This window comes from Salvelinus sp. IW2-2015, linkage group LG1 (assembly GCF_002910315.2).
Source record: "Salvelinus sp. IW2-2015 linkage group LG1, ASM291031v2, whole genome shotgun sequence".
Taxonomy (NCBI): domain Eukaryota; kingdom Metazoa; phylum Chordata; class Actinopteri; order Salmoniformes; family Salmonidae; genus Salvelinus; species Salvelinus sp. IW2-2015.
The window spans coordinates 49,204,830-49,225,596 of record NC_036838.1 but is presented as its reverse complement, the minus strand read 5'-3'; the positions used below and the strand labels follow the sequence as shown (position 1 = coordinate 49,225,596).

At 41.1% G+C, this 20,767-nt stretch overlaps 1 protein-coding gene across 1 annotated transcript in view; it reads right to left on the bottom strand.

The window, feature by feature from the left end:
- The window catches only part of LOC111969296 (caM kinase-like vesicle-associated protein), an 88,000-nt gene that overhangs the window by 66,856 nt on the left and 377 nt on the right, over positions 1-20,767 (bottom strand). The window lies entirely within an intron of this gene.

Genomic DNA, 20,767 nt, shown 5'->3' with positions numbered 1-20,767 from the left:
AACTTTTGGTGCCAGAGAGAATGGTATAAGAAAGTAGTCAAGACGACTAGCTTGATTCAGCCTCCGCCATGTATATCTCACTAAATCAGGGTATTTAAGTCTCCATATATCCACTAATTCCAATATATCCATGACATTCATGATTTCCTTAAGTGCCTGAGGGTGATAGTTTGTAGTGTGATTTCCTTTCCGGTCTATAGAGGTATTTAAGACCGTATTAAAATCTCCCAATATAATAATAGAGTCTAGTGTTGCTTGTAGAGTTGATAAATTCTTATATATATTTTCAAAGAAGCTTGGATCATCATTATTCGGACCGTATAGGTTGACAAGCCATATTTGTTTATTGTCCAATAACATKRWTBWAATAATCCATCTACCTTGAGGATCTGTTTGGACAATTTGCACATTTGGATCAAAATTATTGTTAATTAAGACCATCACCCCTTTTGAATTTCTTTYKCCATGGGAGAAATARATTTTGCCCCCCCAGTTCTTTTTCCACAAAACTTCATCTAAAACTGTTGAATGGGTTTCCTGTAAACAATAGATATTATAATCCTTCTCTTTTAGCCAGGTAAATACTGAWCGTCTTTTCTTATTATCTGCTAAGCCATTACAATTGTAACTGGCTATACTTATTTCACCACTTACCATAATGAGACACACCTTTCATTCTTTTAATCAGAATATATTTTTGTAAACGTACTATTAAAAAGTAACATAATGATTGAGTGTCTATATAGTTGTACCATGATATTTGCATTTCTACTAAGTAAACCTCCAATTGGTCCCTACTATTCCACGCGCTAAAAGCCCTCCTCAATCCGAGTTGGGTTGTCATCCCAATGCCCGGCAGASCACCCTCGACCCCCTGTATCCCATAGCCCTGAACCGACTGGGATCCATCCTTTGAAAAGAGCATACAGTGCCATTTACCGGATTGTAGTAGATCAGTTGCCATATGCATTTCCATRGCCCTCACCTCTTTTTGTATTATATATAGCTGTGGATCATCCTCTATTGTCCCTAACATCTTTAACTTCTTCCTTCGCAACAGTCGTGGGATACACACATACATTCACACACACACGCACACACTCAGCCCTTACCCCCACACAACCATAAGCTCACTTTCTCAACAATTGCACCATCCCAGAGCACAACTCAAGATGGGTCATGATTTACACGGCTGTAGTGTTACAATGCATTCGAAAAGTATTCCCTTTTACTTTTTTGTTCCATTACAGCCTTATTCTAAAATAGATTATTTTTTCCCCCTCATCAATCTACACACAATACCCCAAAGCATTAAAAATAATACCCCAATGTATAAAAAATAAAAATTATATACTGTACCTGTTTACATTAGTATGGATGAGGGACAAAAATGGAGCAAATCATTATTATTATGCCTTAAAAAAATACATGTGTATTGTTCTTCCATCAACATTACAATTCCATGTAATGCATGATTCTGAGTCTGTACCTACTCTGTTTGAGACCCATAAGATTAGGATAATTGAGATTTATACGTCACTCTACAATAGCAAAAGTATATTGTTAAATTAGATAACTGGGAGTGTACTGTAAGCAGTGATACTGCTTTCTCTTCTCACATCCTGTGAAAAACAGCAATCCCACTAATAACGAGATCGGACCCAGAGAGTAAGAGTTATATTATAGGTTACGGCACATTTACACATGGACCAGAGGAGATTAATTACATTCATACTGCTCTACCTTGATCTCATATTTATGTGCTCACTAAGCACTCCCTCTCACCCCACACACCACAGTACAGTGGTATCATAAACTCTGGTGAGGAAAGCAAGTATCCAGAAAACCACGGTTACTCTTACGATAGGAGAGGAGTTTCTCTATCCAAAGCGAAAATAACAAAGAGACTTAGTGGTGTGTTTTGTAAGCTTTGGGGGTTGAAAAGAAAACAGCACAATCTGAAATGCTGCTCTACATTATTGCATTGTAGTGTCCTTCATCTCTAAGCCCAGGCTTAATATCTACAAGGTAAGAACAGAACCACAATATACTGCTGCAGTTCAAGACCCTTTCTGCTGCTGAACCTGCTGCTGCTGGTTGGTTGAACTAGAAGTAAATCAGCAGTCTATTTAAATGACCAATTCCCTTAAAGACATGCTCCGGAACTTTGGCGACTAGTAAGTATTACCTCAATGCCTACTTTGAAAGAAACTGTTTTGAAAGGAATTTCTTGGAATTCCACGTTTAGCGGGCGGAGAGGGTATCACTTCTTTAGTGAATAGGAGTTCAAAGTTCATACCAAGTTGCCATACTGTTAAGCTCATGCTATATTCTGGCTGGTAGAGTTGAAATTCATCCTTTCTGCGTGTTGACCGTCATCTTCCCATTGAAATGAAATGCTAATTTCGTTATGTTCTTGTCATTCAACCAGAGATCACGCTGACGTTGGCTTAGTTCTGCAGGTGATCTTTGTCCATTCAACGTGGGGACCGCAAGTCCGCACGTCCTTGGAACAGGAAGTTGAATTTTCGTCAACGGGTTTATATAGTGGTGAAAGAAGGGCGTGTTTCATAGTTTACAACCAGTGTCTGTTCACTTGGGCAGGGCCTCTGAGTGAGCAGAGTTTCTCTATGACAAACCGTTCTCTCATTTAAGAAGCTAAAATTACATTTAATCTTTTCACAAATAGTTTCATATTTAATTATTTAAATTGCACAACAATTCCATGTGAATCTGATAACTAGAATGTGTCGACTTTCCAAGATACAGTCATCCTGTCATTAGTAATAATGTCTCAGACGCCAACTTATCTGACATCATATTCATTAAGTACCAACTCATATTTTCAACTGGTTGGATTACCGAAATAGGGTTCCGTTTCCCACCTTTTGATGTTCCCAGACTCTCAAAGGGATTTTCAATAGTCACATCGGTAGAGTAGAGAGGAAAAAGGGGAAAGGTATTTATGGGGGTCATGAACCTCCCCCAACAGGCCAATGTCATGACAGTACTGATGGAAAATTGCTGTCTCCAGCTACACTATGGTCTTACCCTAGAGAGTGCTGTTGAGCCTACAGTGTTATTTAATCAGTTATTTGGTGACGTGAAAATATTTAGTATTGTTTTATCTAAAAAGGATACTTTTTTTAATGTGTTTCACTATTTAAATTTTTATGAAATTCACTGAGTAGGATGGTCCTCCCCTTGCTCCTCTGAGGAGCCTCCACTGGTATATGTTGAACCCAGTGCCAGGGGAAAGACACAAAGAGGGGTTGAGAACGGCTCTCCATATGGCCCAGCGTCCTAGAGGGATCATGTTACCACCTGCCCCCTGCCCACCTGCTCCCATTCAGAGCCAACCAAACCCTGTCCCCATGCTGGGCACACTTCCTGACTAATACACTTAGTGACACACACACACACACAGTACGTCATTGTGTTTGGCACACAAACCAACATTTAAATCATTATGAGCACTGATGCACGTCTCACACACACAGTGTGATCACATTTGTTCTGTCCCAAGAGATATGCATCAGGGTCCAACCAACAGCCGCTCCCTGCTGCCTTTTTTCTTACCTCAGACCAAGGCAGTTTATTGGGCACTCTACACTAGGATGGTTGCTGAAGTGAGTCTTCATCCCCGCATCAAAAGCTCCAACTTTAATGTTTCACTTGAAAGTTGTGGATAGCCCGTCCTCCTGTCCTCCCCTGGGTGACAGTAGTTTAGAGCAGTGAAGACTAAATTACTCTTTATAGGCCATGTCAGAGGGCATAATCCTGTCATAGTGATGCAAATCCACACTGCAGACAAAAATCCACTATTTCACAAACATTCAGTATGGTCACACTGTAACTTGAAGTAGACTACAACTGGCAAGGCAGGGGAAATAGGTTTTTAAAAAATGGGAGTCAGGCTCATTTCAAATTACAGCAGAAAAGCGAGCCCATTACAAATGTGAGCTGAGAGTATTGGGGCCAGAGAACTGAAAGCCCATAGGTCAGTGTTCTGAGGCAACATACGTGCCCTTTATAGTGTATGTTAACAGAGCTGGGAGAGCAGCCTCACTGTCACTGCACTGCAGAACCTGCTGTCCACCACAAAGCTGAAACTATGCTTCCTTACTCCCACGTGGATGACAAAGCTCACCTCCGAGGCCCTTCTTCAGTCTATTGTAGCAGTCTGAATCTAAAAATATTTCCTTTGTTTTCCTTAGTCGAGAGGCACGGATACAATGAATCATCTCTGGGTACTGTAGATGCTGCTTAGTGCAGAGCAGCGAGAGGCTCAAGTAACACACAGGGAACAGGCAGTTGAGGCAGAGGGAGGTGGCTCCCTGTGACAGGGGTCAGGGAGGTAGGACGTGGTGGTGAGATGACTGAAGTGTGAATCCTGCCTGCCGTTAATGGAGGCATCCATCCACCCCCATCAGCTCCTCTTCTGATCAACATCTCTCCTCCAGTTTCACTTTCAATAATTGTCCATTAGTATATGCTCAAATACCCATCTTAACTGACTTACCTAGTTAAATAAAGGTATAATACATTTTAAAAAATCACAAAACAATCTATTATAAATTACCCCTGGTTTGGTTATAGGGGAACTTCCATTGCAGTACTGTACAGTAGAAACCATAGACACCATATGCTTTCTCTAACCTTACTTTTTCAGATCATTGAAGGTGACTGAGACAAGGATCGGAGGCCACTTAATATTTTGTCCCCCTGGACACCCCTGGATGCTCTGTGCTGATCTGTTTGAGCAGTGGGTTACAAAAGAGGGCCCATTCACTGCCTCACCTCTCACCTAGGAGCTTCTGAAAACCTGGAGACCCACAGACACAGGATAGACGTGTCAGTAGACACTGCACTGGAGAGGTGTGCAGACTTTTAAAGTACACTGGTTCCACTGCACTTAGAAAGACAACTGGGGAGAGCAAACATCGGACGGATGCCACAGTGGTGAGTGATGGGTCTAACGTTGAGCAGAAAGTAGGGTTGAGAAAATAATAGGTGGCTAGAATGAAGGGATCAACAACCTATTTATTCAATGTATGTGATGCTATTGCAATTCAACTGAATCAGTTATCTGTAATAAGTGTGAAATATACTACATTTCAGACAACAACAGGTGGAGGCTCTCGGTATTAAAGTACAGATGGTAAAGTAGCTTGCTGTTCTAACTATTATTCATCATCTGCACCTGTTCTTACTCCACTCACACAAAGCATGTACATTATTTATTTCTACTGACTGCACTAAGAAAAACAAACCACTCCGTTTTCCCGTTTCCCCCCTCGGATTCCGAGAGATGTACATGAGAGCAAGGAGCTCCTAAATTTAGCCCAATACAGCAATCGCATACATCCTCATTTTCCTCTAACCCAGTGACGCTGCTCTCCGCATTCATCTGGAACTCTACACAGTACTATGATGCCATTGAAGGACTTTGTAACCAAGGCAACAAACAACAGGCACATAGAATGGTCAGATTAACTGGTGAAGTGTGAAGAGGAAGCATTTTTATTTAAGCCGGTATGGCTTATTGGTTTTAACTGTGACTATTCACTCCTAAGTAGACACAGTTCTTACTGCCTGCAGCGGCATTTTGTCAGCATGGTATCAACATGTTGAAGTGTAAAAGCACTATGTACAGTAAATTGTCTTTCAGCTGCATGTTTTTGTATCAGTGCAAATGGAGGGAAAGAAGTAAGAGGAGGATTTCTCCTCAGACTATTGAGATGAACCCCAGGTGTCGAAAATGTCCCAATACATCATCATAAGGCTAACACGAGAGGAACATTAACCCCTCGCACTGGGGTCTGCTCGCGGCACGGCACTGCCTCCTGTCAGAGAAGTGACAAACATCCGGGGCAGAGCAGATCTCTCTCTCTCTCTCTCTCCATCGATTGGTCCAATTTTGACATGTAAATGTAGCGTGTCTGCAGGGCCTGTCATGCTACTTTAATGAAAATTGATTTTTGCAATCCTTTACCTGGAAGACTTGCAGTCGGAGCGTAAAGAAATGCCTCCACATTGGTTGGATGGAGTCAAAATTAAATGGCTCCATTTGTTGACAGGTTTTCCCTCAAAAAACCTGATGAAGAGTGACAATAGGCAAACATATTTATGTGATATCTCCTGGACAATCAGAGGATGTTCTCCTCAGATAAGAAGCAAATGTTCCACATGCCATAAAAATTACATCAATGCTCTAACTACTGTGGTGGATTGGGAAATAATTTTATTTTCGAAAAATTGAATATCAAATGACATCAAGATTAATCGGAATCTATGGCAGAAGACCGAACCACACTGAGGCTCAGAATTGATTTGAAAAACGTCACCTTCAAATTACCTTCCTTTGCCTATTATCATGGAAAACTGTCACTCCTCTCGACTGCAGGAAGCAAACAAACATCACCAGTAGGTTTCTCAGAATCAATAATAATTCCATCCATTCATCATCCTGTTTATCTTTTCAGCCCCATCAATTCACACTACTGCTTTGAATGAGAACATTACATTCACAAGCTGAGCAGCAATAACTTTAAAATGGCAGCAGTACTGTCCACATGGGGCCCATTATTTCTGATGCACAGTGGAGAGGAGAGGATGCCACAGATCAAGAAGGCAGTAACGTCACTGCTCCTCTTTGCATAAGCAACTCAGTGGAAGATGAACATATCTACAGTGGCAGCATGAATCAATTCTGAGGTGAAATATTTATCCATTTCCATTTAGAATTCCCCTTTAAATTAGCTATTTGTGAATGCTAGCTGGGGTGACTTTTTGAAGCCACATTGCGCCACAAGTAACTCTTTCAGTAAAAAGGAGCTCTGAGGGAAGAAAAAGTCTGGTACTGCATCTTCCAATTCACTCATCTGCTCTCTTCATCTGTCCTCTATCCAATTGATAGAATCAATCTCTCTATAAAACAGAGGGATACCACCCCACTCCCTCTCACAAGGAGAATAAGTATTGGAGCTGAGAAAACTGATTGCCACATCGTGACAGCGGTGATGTATCATCCTAGCTTTTCACCACATCTGTCTGAATCCATCCACAGCTTCTCTCCACCTGATAATACACATGGTGAACTGTGACCAAGGTGAACTGTGACTGTGTGCCTCAGCCTAGATCTGCTTGGCCTTGTGTTGATTGATGCACTAACGCTGACAGACTTCAGTATCAGATAGCAGGATGTAGAGACAGAAAGAAAGGAAGGAAGTTACTGTTACATGTACCAGTGGGAAAGAGCATAGAAAAGACATCAATGATGCAACACAGTAGCTGAGGACTCTCTCTGTTCAGCCAACACTGCTCTAAACAACCAATGCATTGAAATGGGAGTTCCATTGGTACTGAGCCCCAAAAGCTGTACAGTAGTAGTAGTACTATAGTAATAGTATATTAAAATATATTTTATCAATGTAAACAAAGTTATTAAACACCCCTGGTATTGAAATAGTAATGACATAATAAAGGCCAAATTTCAGCTTTCCATTTCCCATTTCCCCATTTCATTGTCTCCATACAGATGCAGCCTGGATGACAGCATACATTGTGATGCTGTATGTGCTGTATGTGACCACTTATAGCCAGTGACATTCACTGATTAACTGGCAGTCCGAGATTATATTTGTCATTATGTTCACTTAAGGCACTTCAAACCTAAAGCTCGCCACATGATCATCTAGGGTAGATTTCATCAGGGGCGGACTGGGACCAGCATTTCTAACACACCCTTTTTCCCCATGTGGCCCAAACACCGGACCATTTTTTTCTTCAAGGCCCCCACACCGGCCCATGTTTGTCCTCGAAGCCCCCACACCGGACATCCATCACCTCCAACTTCCTTATTGGGGGTTAAGGATTAAGAAGGAAACAAGGTAAATATATTGCTGCTCCCAACAGCCTATTGATTCAAATCAACGGAAGATAGAGGGAGGAGAAAGTAGCACCAATGATGAGAGTAATGGAATGTGACCCATCTCTAGGAGGCAGTTACACATTCAACAGTGGAAAGATTCTATTTATTGTCAGGGCAAATGAGGACAGCCGATACATTTTATTTATTTATTTCACCTTTATTTAACCAGGTAGGCCAGTTGAGAACAAGTTCTCATTTACAACTGCGACCTGGCCAAGATAAAGCAAAGCAGTGCGACAAAAACAACAACACAGAGTTACACATAAACAAACGTACAGTCAATAACACAATAGAAAAATCTATGRACAMTGTGTGRAAATGTKGAAGATTAGGGAGGTAAGGCAATAAATAGGCCATAGAGGCGAAATAATTACAATTTAGCATTAATACTGGAGTGATAGATGTGCAGATGATGATGTGCAAGCAGAGATATTGGGGTGAAAAAGGGCAAAAAGATAAATGACAATATGGGGATGAGGTAGTTGGGTGTGCTATTTACAGATAGGCTGTGTACAGGTACAGTGATTGGTAAGCTGCTCTGACAGCTGATGCTTAAAGTTAAAAAGGGAGATATAAGTCTCCAGCTTCAGTGATTTTTGCAATTCGTTCCAGTCATTGGCAGCAGAGAACTGGAAGTAAAGGCGGCCAAAGGAAGTGTTGGCTTTGGGGATGACCAGTGAAATATACCTGCTGGAGCGCGTGCTACTGGTGGGTGATGCTATGGTGACAAGTGAGCTGAGAAAAGGCGGGGCTTTACCTAGCAAAGATGACCTGAAGCCAGTGGGTTTGGCGACGAATATAGCGAGAGCCACCCAACGAGAGCATACAGGTCGCAGTGGTGGATAGTATATGGGGCTTTGATGACAAAACAGACGGTACTGTGATAGACTACATCCAGTTTATTTAGTATTTTGTAAATGGCATCGCCGAAGTCAAGGATCGGTAGGATAGTCAGTTTTACAAGGGTATGTTTGTCAGCATGAGTGAAGGTGGCTTTGTGGCGAAATAGGAAGCTGATTCTAGATTTAATTTTGGATTGGAGATGCTTAATGTGAGTCTGGAAGGAGAGTTTACAGTCTAACAAGACACCTAGGTATTTGTGGTTGTCCACATATTCTAAGTCAGAATCGTCCAGAGTAGTGATGCTGGTCGGGCGGGCGGGTGCGGGCAGGAATCGGTTGAAGAGCATGCATTTCGTTTTACTAGCATTTAAAAGCAGTTGGAAGCCACAGAAGGAGTGTTGTATGGCATTGAAGCTCGTTTGGAGGTTTGTTAACACAGTGTCCAAAGAAGGGCCAGATGTATACAGAATGGTGTCGTCTGCATAGAGGTGGATCAGAGAATCACCAGCAGCAAGGGCGACATCATTGGTATATACAGAGAAAAGAGTCGGCCCGGGATTTGAACCATGTGGCACCGCCATAGAGACTGCCAGAGGTCCGGACAACAGCCCCTCCGATTTGACACACTGAACTCTATCTGAGAAGTAGTTGGTGAACCAGGCGAGGCAGTCATTTGAGAAGCCAAGGCTATTGAGTCTGCCGATAAGAATGCGGGGATTGACAGAGTCGAAAGCCTTGGCCAGGTCGATGAAGACGGCTGCACAGTACTGTCTTTTATCGATGGTGGTTATGATATCGTTTAGGACCTTGAGCGTGGCTGAGATGAACCCACGACCAGCTCGGAAACCAGATTGCATATTGAAGAAGGTACCAATGGATTCGAAATGGTCGGTGATCTGTTTGTTAACTTGGCTTTCGAAGACTTTAGAAAGGCAGGGCAGGATGGATATAGGTCTAGAACAGTTTGGGTCTAGAGTGTCTCCCCCTTTGAAGAGGGGATGACTGTGGCAGCTTTCCAATCTTTGGGGATCTTAGACGATATGAAAGAGAGGTTGAACAGTCTAGTAATAGGGGTTGCAACAATTTCGGCGGATAATTTTAGAAAGAGAGGGTCCAGATTGTCTAGCCCAGCTGATCGCGCTGAGCAGACTGGCAGGTATTGACCGAGCTGAGGCTGGCTGATGTCCAAGTTAACGGTGAAGACCGCTAGCAGTGGCTAACTGACTACTAGCTAGTAGCGGTTCTAAAGAATAAAAATAGCAGATTACCTTTGGTCAGTCAATAAGAGCAATGAAATGCAATGAATTATAATGGGGGCCATTAACTAATACTATTATACATCAACTTAGACATAGAGAGATGGATAACATTAAAGGGGAGAACAGAGTAACAGATTATTTTACGTCTTCTATTACTATGGCAGAGGAAAAACAGTGCCGTTGTTATGCTTAGCTGTCACATATAGGAAACAATATAAGACACGTTTGCTATAATAGAATAGAAAATATGTATAAAATGAGATTGAGGCTAATCACTTATGCAAAGTCAATATAACATTGTCAGACTGGAGAAGTTTAATATCTTTGATTCTACACATCAAAGGAAAAACTATTCTCTCAATTCAAATTTTGTTAGTTGTGAATGAACTATAGTCTTATCTTATTACTCAAGTAGATCTAATACTTTCAAACTCTTGGGATGTTATCACTGCCTTCAAATCATTAAACGCTCTCGTCTGTGGAAATATGAACCTTTCACTCCACCCAAAAGGCTGCTATTCTCATTTTCACAACAGTCCCATCACTGACACTTCAATCTAATGAAAGACCACAGTGAAAAGTTTTACTGTACTCTAATGCTGTTGCCCTTGCCTCCCCACACTGACAATGTCTAAGCCAGAGCTCTCCAACCCTGTTCCTGGAGAGCTACCGTCCTGTAGGTTTTAACTCCAACCCTAATCTAGTTTAGCTGATTCTAATAATTAGCTGGTTGATAACCTGAATCAGGTTAGTTACAACAGGGGTTGGAGGAGAAACCTACAGGAGGGTAGCTCTCCAGGAACAGGGTTGGAGAGCCCTGGTCTAAACTGTGTGTCAAGACATGTAATTCATCTTCAGTAGAGTGGAGGAGTGAATGGCCTTGCTAAAATCAGACAGGTAGGCAGGAAACCCATTGGGCGGTAGCTGCATGCCAGGGAGGAAGCCACTAGTATCAACTCCCAGTCTCAACTCCATCCATTTGGGATTAAAACAAATCAGGGAGTTGCATGCTGTCAACCACAAACACCTCTGGAGGTGAGAGAACAATGTACAACCACATGACCAGTGGTGTAGTGCTATATCTTCTAGGTGAATGAGCTCAATATATTTTTTCAAAGTTTGTACCGACAGATGTAGCCAATTGAATAGCATAACTTAGCAAAGGTGCCAGCTAGAGATGACGTGCAGGAGCTTGCAGGGATTTGCATGATGTCTACTTTGATGCTAATTAGCATTTTCGAATCTGAGAGTAAATAGAGCAGAATATATTGATTAAAGTCACCTTGTCCGAGAGACATTTACATGGCTATCAAAACGTCACACCAGGGTAAGCCTACACGAAACACAATTGTAACAATGTGTTGAAGCGAATCAAATAAAAGTTTATTTATGATACTCTTGGGATGCTAATTAGCTACAAAATACAATGAAATGCCTACTCACAATAAAACTGTTCTCGCAAACAGTGCAATGATATTATGCTATATGTATTTGTATTTACATTAAGCTATAGCCTACAATTATCTATACCACGTAGTCGTAAGACTATTAGGCTATAAGCCAACTGCAAATGATTGTTTGTTCCTGAACTGGTCGAATGACAGCTTTCCTTCAGCACCACAAAACTTATTTGACATCATTGCGCGATCCTGGAGCTGTCCTTTCAGCACCACAAAGGGCGCTCCAAATGCTTAAAATGACATATCATCAAGACTCCTGTAGCGGGCCGGGCGCATGCACACTGACACGGTTGCCAGGTGTATGGTGTTTCCTCTGACACATTGGTGTGGCTGGCTTCCGGGTTAAGTGGGCATTGTGTCAAGAAGTAGTGCGGCTTGGCTGGGTCGTGTTTGAGGACACATGGCTCTCGACTTTCGCCTCTCCCGAGTCCGTACGGAAGTTGCAGCGATGGGACAAGACTGTAACTACCAATTGGATACCACGAAATTGGGGAGAAAAAGGGGTAAAACATTTTTTTTACATAAAAAGAAGATTATTACTTCTCACAATGGTGCTTGTTTAGTAAAGTTAGATCAAAGCTGAATCAATGTCTCGCAAGATAACATAATGATTAATTTGCATTTTACAGAACCGAATATAATAACATAGCATTGTAGGCCTATGATGTTACTGTTACACCAAAAACCAAATTTCTAATGAGATTTTAGGATGGTTAGGATTGTTTTTCTCATGCGCAAAACTCAACAGAGCGTGCCACTACGCAGGATATATGCTTCGATTGAAACAAAATACAATAAAGGCTAATAGTTTGTTAACACCATCTGCTCTAATTCGCCCACAAAACAGTAATTCAAGAAGATCTAAATACATATTCCCACGAAACTGATTGAGATCAAGCTGATTGGCTGATTGGCATGGAGATGCAGTCTGGACGTTTCACAGGTAGAACGTGAAGAAGAAGAATTCACCATTGACAGTAATGGCCTATTTTGAAATGAGGTAACCTATGCCTAACTTGGTGTTTGAGGATATGACTTATTTATTTTTTTACTGTGTGTGGGCTGTTAAAAGTTGTGTAGGTCTTATTTATTTAAAGAGCAGCTCTAGACCCCAGGTGGTCAACTATTTTAGCACCGTTTTGCGCTGCTCTGAGACAAGCATGGGGACTGGTCTTGATAAATCAATGAGATTTTTATTTTCACTGAATCTCCGCTTGGGTGTTGGTTAGTCTACAATTATACAATTAGGGTGTGTAAATGTTATGCTCTTAGTACTGTAGCCTACTCCCGACCATCACGTTGTACTGCGAAAACCCTGAGGGTTTTCTTGGAATAGAAACCCCCTAATATTATGCAAATTAATTAAGCAAAATTTCTTAGAATCAGTCCCAGATACTATGTTCTTACAAAAAAAGGTTTTACATTCTCAAATACAGACACAATTGAAGGCTATCAAATGCTTCTCAGAGATGCCCTCTGGTGGTCAAACTAGCACTTACTAGCTTTAATGGTTACAATGGCTGACACTTAAATAACGTGCCATAGAATTCTGCGGCACCATGCAAGCTGTGCTGCAGTACGCTGCAATTTTTAAAGGACAAACCCCTGTAGCTGTTCTGGAAAGAGCAAAGAACTTGAGAGTAGAGGTCGACCGATTATGATTTTTCAACGCCGATACCGATTATTGGAGGACCAAAAAAAAGCCAATATCGATTAATTGGCCAATTTTTTAAAATGTTTTTTGTAATAATGACAATTACAACAATACTGAATGAACACTTATTTTAACTTAATATAATACATCAATAAAATCAATTTAGCCTCAAATAAATAATGAAACATGTTCAATTTGGTTTAAATAATGCAAAAACAAAGTGTTGGAGAAGAAAGTAAAAGTGCAATATGTGCCATGTAAGAAAGCTAACGTTTAAGTTCCTTTCTCAGAACATGAGAAAATATGAAAGCTGTTGGTTCCTTTTAACATGAGTCTTCAATATTCCCAGGTAAGAAGTTTTAGGTTGTAGTTATTATAGGAATTATAGGACTATTTCTCTCTATACGATTTGTATTTCACATACCTTTGACTATTGGATGTTCTTATAGGCACTTTAGTATTGCCAGTGTAACAGTATAGCTTCCGTCCCTCTCCTCGCCCCTACCTGGGCTCGAACCAGGAACACATCGACAACAGCCACCCTCGAAGTAGCGTTACCCATTCAGAGCAAGGGGAACAACTACTCCAAGTCTCAGAGTGTGTGACGTTTGTAACGCTATTAGCACACATCCCGCTAACTAGCTAGCCATTTCACATCGGTTACACCAGCCTAATCTTGAGAGTTGATAGGCTTGAAGTCATAAACAGCTCAAAGCTTGAAGCATTGCGAAGAGCTGCTGGCAAAACGCACGAAAGTGCTGTTTGAATGAATGCTTACGAGCCTGCTGGTGCCTACCATCGCTCAGTCAGACTGCTCTATCAAATCATAGACTTAATTATAACATAATAACACACAGAAATACGAGCCTTAGGTCATTAATATGGTCGAATCCGGAAACTATCATCTCGAAAACCAAACGTTTATTCTTTCAGTGAAATACGGAACCGTTCTGTATTTTATCTCGACGGGTGGCATCCATAAGTCTAAATATTCCTGTTACATTGCAGAACCTTCAATGTTATGTCATAATTACGTAAAATTCTGGCAAATTAGTTCGCAACGAGCCAGGCGGCCAAAACTGCTGCATATACCCTGACTCTGCGTGCAATGAACGCAAGAGAAGTGACACAATTTCACCTGGTTAATATTGCCTGCTAACCTGGATTTCTTTTAGCTAAATATGCAGGTTTAAAAATATATACTTCTGTGTACTGATTTTAAGAAAGGCATTGATGTTTATGGTTGTGTACAGTCGTGCAACGATTGTGCTTTTTTCGCAAATGCGCTTTTGTCAAATCATCCCCCGTTTGGCGAAGTTGGCTGTCTTTGTTAGGAAGAAATAGTCTTCACACAGTTCAACGAGCCAGGCGGCCCAAACTGCTGCATATACCCTGACTCTGTTGCAAGAGAAGTGACACCATTTCCCTAGTTAAAATACATTTATGTTAGCAGGCAATATTAACTAAATATGCAGGTTTAAAAATATATACTTGTGTATTGATTTTAAGAAAGGCATTGATGTTTATGTTTAGGTACACGTTGGAGCAACGATAGTCCTTTTTCGCGAATGTGCACCGAATCGATTATATGCAACGCAGGACACGCTAGATGAACTAGTAATATCATCAACCATGTGTAGTTAACTAGTGATTATGATTGATTGATTGTTTTTTATAAGATACGTTTAATGCTAGCTAGCAACTTACCATGGCTTCTTACTGCATTCGCGTAACAGGCAGGCTCCTCGTGGAGTGCAATGTAAAGCAGGTGGTTAGAGCGTTGGACTAGTTAACTGTAAGGTTGCAAGATTGAATCCCTGAGCTGGTAAAAATCTGTCGTTCTGCCCCTGAACAAGGCAGTTAACCCACCGTTCCTAGGCCGTCAAAAAATACGAATGTGTTCTTAACTGACTTGCCTAGTTAAATAAAGGTGTAAAAAAATCGGTGTCCAAAAATACCGATTTCCGATTGTTATGAAAACTTGAAATTAATTAATCGGTCGACCTCTACTTGAGAGGTACGTATATCTTTCTCAACGAGGACTATCCTCAAGCTGTGCGCCTGAGTTCAAACATGTCACGTCGAGCCCTGGATTTCGACAGTCAAACAGCCAAGCCGAGAGAGCAGTTCAGACTGAAGAACTCGTTGAAAAAAGCACAAAACAGCAATGGAGATCCTTACATAGCTCTACTTGAGTACAGAAACACACCCCTGGATGGAGTAGGTCTCATCTGCACAGCTACTAATGGGAAGGAGGCTGAAGACAAAGTTCCGACATCAAAGAGATTGTTAAAGCCAGGACTCTATCAGCATGTCAGCTGTAGTCTCACAAGCAGACAACAGAGACAAAAACACTACTTTGACCAAGGCACATGTAAGCTTTCGGTCACGAAGGAAAGAGAACCAGTCAGGATCAGACAAGATAACAAATGGCAACCAGCAACTGTACTTGGAATACATGACCAGCCAAGTTCATACATAGTACAAACACCAAACGAGAGAATCTACAGAAGGAACCTGAGACACCAGTTAAAAACACATGAAATAACACACACGGAGAGAAACCATAATGGATGTACCTTATCCGGTGGAAAGAGAACCTGAAACAATTGTCAGCCTGGAAGCAAACTACTCACCTGTGTGTTCTCCAGCACCAATAACACCAAAACAAACAATAGAAACCAACAATGTAAACACTGACACACCAGTGAATTCAACTCGTTATGGAAGACCTATCAGAATGCCAAAACATTACCAGTACTGAAAGACTATACTGAAAATGATGTCAGTGTTTATAGTTCAAACAAACTATTGAGAAAAAAAAGTTTTTTTTTTTTTTTATAATAACAATGTGATGACAATTGGGATGTCTATGTTATGAAGAAAAAAGCTAAGTTTATTGTTTGCACTGTGAAACACTGAGTTGAAAGAAAACATTGTTTTGAAAAAAAATTATCTAAAGAAAGGGAGATGTCATGTACTGTATGTACATGTATTTACCTGGAGTGCCTGAAGGTGGCGCATGAAGGTTACTACCTACTGCATGTGATCATCTGTACTTGCACCTGACCCATGACATCACATAAACATTGTTCTTTTACCCATATCCCTGCCTCAGTGTGCTAATATATTACAAGGACAATCGTGTCATAACTTTTTAGAGCCAACATTGCTTTAGTAACTGTTTATGTTCACATCTCTCAAACATGCACATACACTGTGGACAAAAGCGCACACACAAACAAGTCATACAGAAACGTGGGGAGACCCAATCTTAAACTCTGAGAGCCGGGGAATTCCATGTAAATTGTTCAAAGTAGTCATTGTGCATCACAGGAGGCTGCTGAGGGGAGGACAGCTCATAATAATGGCTGGAAAGGAGTAAATGGAATGGCATCAAACACATGGAAACCATATGTTTGATTTATTTGATATCATTCCACTAATTCCGCTCCAGTCATTACCACAAGCCCGTCCTAATTAAGGTGCCAGCAACCTCCTGTGTTGTGTATAGAGTTGTATGGTTAGTTAAACTTTAAATCAATGTTTTTTGTTTGGCATACATTTTAAAGTGAAGAATCTGAGTCTCAGCGTAATTCCGTTACTGCGGAATTACCCAGCCATGTTCCCTGGAGATCTAATTGTGTACAAACTGCGAAGTAATGTGCTAGTCTGTTCCTGTTCCTGTTTACAGCGGCGGCTGCTGCTGCTGTTCAGAGGCCACCTGGGGTCTAGAGCTGGACCCCTTCTGGTTACTCATGGGGCACGTATCACATGCTGCTAAACACTATCTAGGCTACATGCCGATGCTCCATCTTAAAAGCCATCTTAAAAGCCCCCACAGTCTACTCCTTAGAGACTCAACATATGGTGGAATGACCGTGTAGTGCAGAAATGTATTCACAGTCCATTCTATTTCATGTGTAAAACTCCAGACAAAAAAAAAAATCGGTATATAGGCAACCGAGAGAATTTCAGAGTTGTGTGTGTGTCCTTCCAGTTACTGGCAGCCGCAGCCCTTGTGCCCAGCATCATTTCATTTCAGTGAGCATGGTCTTAATGTGTCACGTCATTGTGCTTCACCAGCTGCAATAAAAATAGCTTGTTTCTGATCTCACATCCCTGTTAGCTACCTCACAGGGTTGTAGCAATAGATTTGGAGGCTTATTGTCATGGGTTGATTATTGAATTTGACATACATATTAACTTGTGTCTAAGAATATGATAATGCAGAACGTCATAGTGGTTATGGGAATCTCTCCAAATAAATAAATGAAAAAGAAAATGTGTTAATGTATGACAGTCCATAACTACATTGATTTTGGATTAGAGACTAGATCTCTAATTAGAGACTAGGTCTCTAAATCCCCAAATTCTGGGACTTGCTTTACCTGTTTAAAATAATTGTTGTGGTAGTTGAACCACTTGATTGGTAGAAGTTATTTATTTTCTTATTTCAGATTTGAGACGCAGAGACGAAGAGGAAGACTTCATAAAACCTTAGAAGATATTTCTGATCCGATTTCAGATTTAAATAGCAGAAAAATAGACTAAGATTTCAAACACTAACATGTTGTTGGGAAAGTGAATAGCAGAGTAGAAGAAGATTTTATGCGCGCTAACTTTTTGTCTAACTTCTTGGGAAAGTAGACAGAATTTCCGGGTTTTTTTAAAGTTCGAGATTTTTATGCTGTTACTAAAACAGCTATATTGTTAGAATGGTAGAATATATTTTCATTCTGATTTCATATTTGAATTGCAGAGAAGTATCGTAAGATTTCATATGCAATAACTGTTTGTCTAACTTGTTTGGAAAGTGGTCAAAGTAGCTGGTTTGTGTCAAAAGTTGCATTGTTCATAGTGAATGGAATGTTGGAAGTCATGTGACTTTTTAATAATGGGGAGCACTAGAATGTTTAAAAAAGTCACATTAAAGTGAATGAAGATGGACCAAAAAAAGCACAAAAAGCTTAATAGTTTAAAAAGTATAAAACATATCAAAAAGTTGTGTAAGCACACTATTCCAGACAGGTCTGTACATTTTAAAGTGTGAATTACATTTTTTTTGCTTAAATGGTGTAAAAGGAGCAGGTTGTTAAATAAGAACAAGTCAGAAATATGACAAAGATTTGGAATGGGACATTTGCTATCGGAAGTCTCATTAATTACTGGAAAAATAAAAAGTTGCATGACTGATATAGTACTATATCAACTGGAATGTGTGGCCAGAAATAGTCAAGCATTACACAATACAAGTAATGAAAATGAATAGCATGACTGATTGTAGGAGTCATTCTAAAACTAATCTGCCACGGCATAAATGGAAGTGTCAGTCATTGGGTTGACTGCTTGATGGCCGCCTGAGTGTCAAATTTCTCATCCTTTATCAGCTTCCCAGTTGTTCTTATCATGGAGACAGAAAGTGCTCACTTTCCTAAAGAAAATAATAATATATACACTGTTTAAATATGCTATATATTGTCAGTGGCTTAACAAACGTAAAGTTTTTTATGCAACTGTTTCACGGGTGTTGAAGCTGTGCTATATTGCTGCGCTTCTTAACACCTGCCTGCTTAACCCGGAAGCCACCAATGTGTCGGAGGAAACACTGTTCAACTGACGACGGAGTTCAGCCTGCAGGCACCCGGCCCGCCACAAGGAGTCACTAGAGCGCTATGAGCAAAGTAAAGCCCCCCGGCCAAACCCTCCACTAACCCGGACGACGCTTGGCCAATTGTGCACCACCCTATGGGACTCGCCATCACGGCCGGTTGTGATACAGCCCAGGATCAAACCCGGGTCTGTAGTGATACCTCTAGCACTGCGATGCAGTGCCTTAGACCGCTGCACCACTCGGGAGGCCCATAGGTGCTGTCTTTTGATGAGCATGCAGCATCGCTGCACAGTTCGCAGCATCAGCACCATGAGGAGGTTGATTGGGAAATAGCCTAGTCTCACAGCCTAAGCAGCGTCGTCCGGGTTTGGCCGGGGTAGGCCATCATTGTAAATAAGAATTTGTTCTTAACTGACTTGCCTAGTTAAATAAAGGTCTCCAGGCCCATCCACAGCCGCGGCTTTTGCGGCGCGATGGGTAACGATGCTTCGAGGGTGGCTGTTGTCGATGTGTACAGAGGGTCCCTGGTTCGAGCCCAGATTGGGGCGAGGAGAGGGACGGAAGCTATACTGTTACATTGATGCTGTTGACCCGGATCACTGGTTGCTGCAGAAAAGGAGGAGGTCAAAAGGGGGGTGAGTGTAACTGATGTGAAATGGCTAGCTAGTTAGCGGAGTGCGTGGTAATAGCGTTTCAATCGGTGACGTCACTCGCTCTGAGACTTGAAGTAGTTGTTCCCCTTGTTCTGCAAGGGCAGTGGCTTTTGTGGAGCGATGGGTAACGATGTTTCGAGGGTGGCTGTAGTTGATGTGTGCAGAGGGTCCCTGGTTCGAGCCCAGGTAGGGGTGAGGAGAGGGACGGAAGCTATACTGTTACAGTTACATAAGACAGAAGGTTACTTAATTAAAAACGAAAGTAGGGTGGTTGGGTTGGCGTGTAGGGTGGTTGGGTTGGCGTGCAACCCAAAGGTTGCATGTTCAAATTTCATCATGGACAACTTTAGCATTTTAGCAACTTTGCACCTACTTACTACTTTTTATCTACTTTGCAACTACTTAACATGTTAGCTAAGTATTCCCCTAACTTTAACCCTTTAACCTAACTCCTAACCCTAACCTTAACCCCTAGCTTAATTAAGTAACGTTAGCTACCTAGCTAACATTAGCCACAACAAATGTGTAACATATACGGTTCTGAAATTTGTAACATTGTAAAAAATTGCAATTCGAAACATATCATAAAAAATGATAAGGGACGTCCACAACTTAATAAAAACAATACGAAACATAACATTTCATACTAATTGGAGTGTGCCGGATTTTTACATCTAACAGGTTTCCAAAACGAACTGAATAAAATGGGACGTTTGTTGAGTGAGAATTTAGATCTTATAGCATTTAAGAGATTGAGTTTGATTTGGTAGAGTGAGTTGTGATGTTGTTGGACGGTGTGCCAAAAAGTTGATAGCCTACATCTGAACATGCCACTGGAATCTTTGCATATACCGGTTATTCTGCATTCATATGACATTTTTCTCCTCTGCCTGCATTTGGCTATTAAATATAAAACGGAGTGAAGTAAAGAGCCTAGAGACAGAACATTTCAACCTGGACTCAGGGGTAAGGTGGGGTAAGGTGCGATGCTGTTTATTAGGCTATATAACTTTTTGCAACAGAGATATTGACGAAACTGTAGCCCTCAGATTTACAAAAGTATAGGCTACTTCACGATGTGCTTCACTAGGCTGTTCAAACCCAAGTGCGTCGTTTACAATAGGCGAGCATGGTAAATATCAATTTGACAGCAAACAATTTTGAGCAGTCTAGTCTATCATAATGCGTAAATTCTGGTGCATCGTTCGTTCTCCTTCACTTTATCAGCAAAAATCGCAAGTATTAGGCTATAAACATGAAATAACGGCACTCTTAACCTAGTTAGATTTTATAGGCCATTCAATATAATTAACATGTGTTTGAAAAAAAGTAATTTTCGGATAAAGAATAGG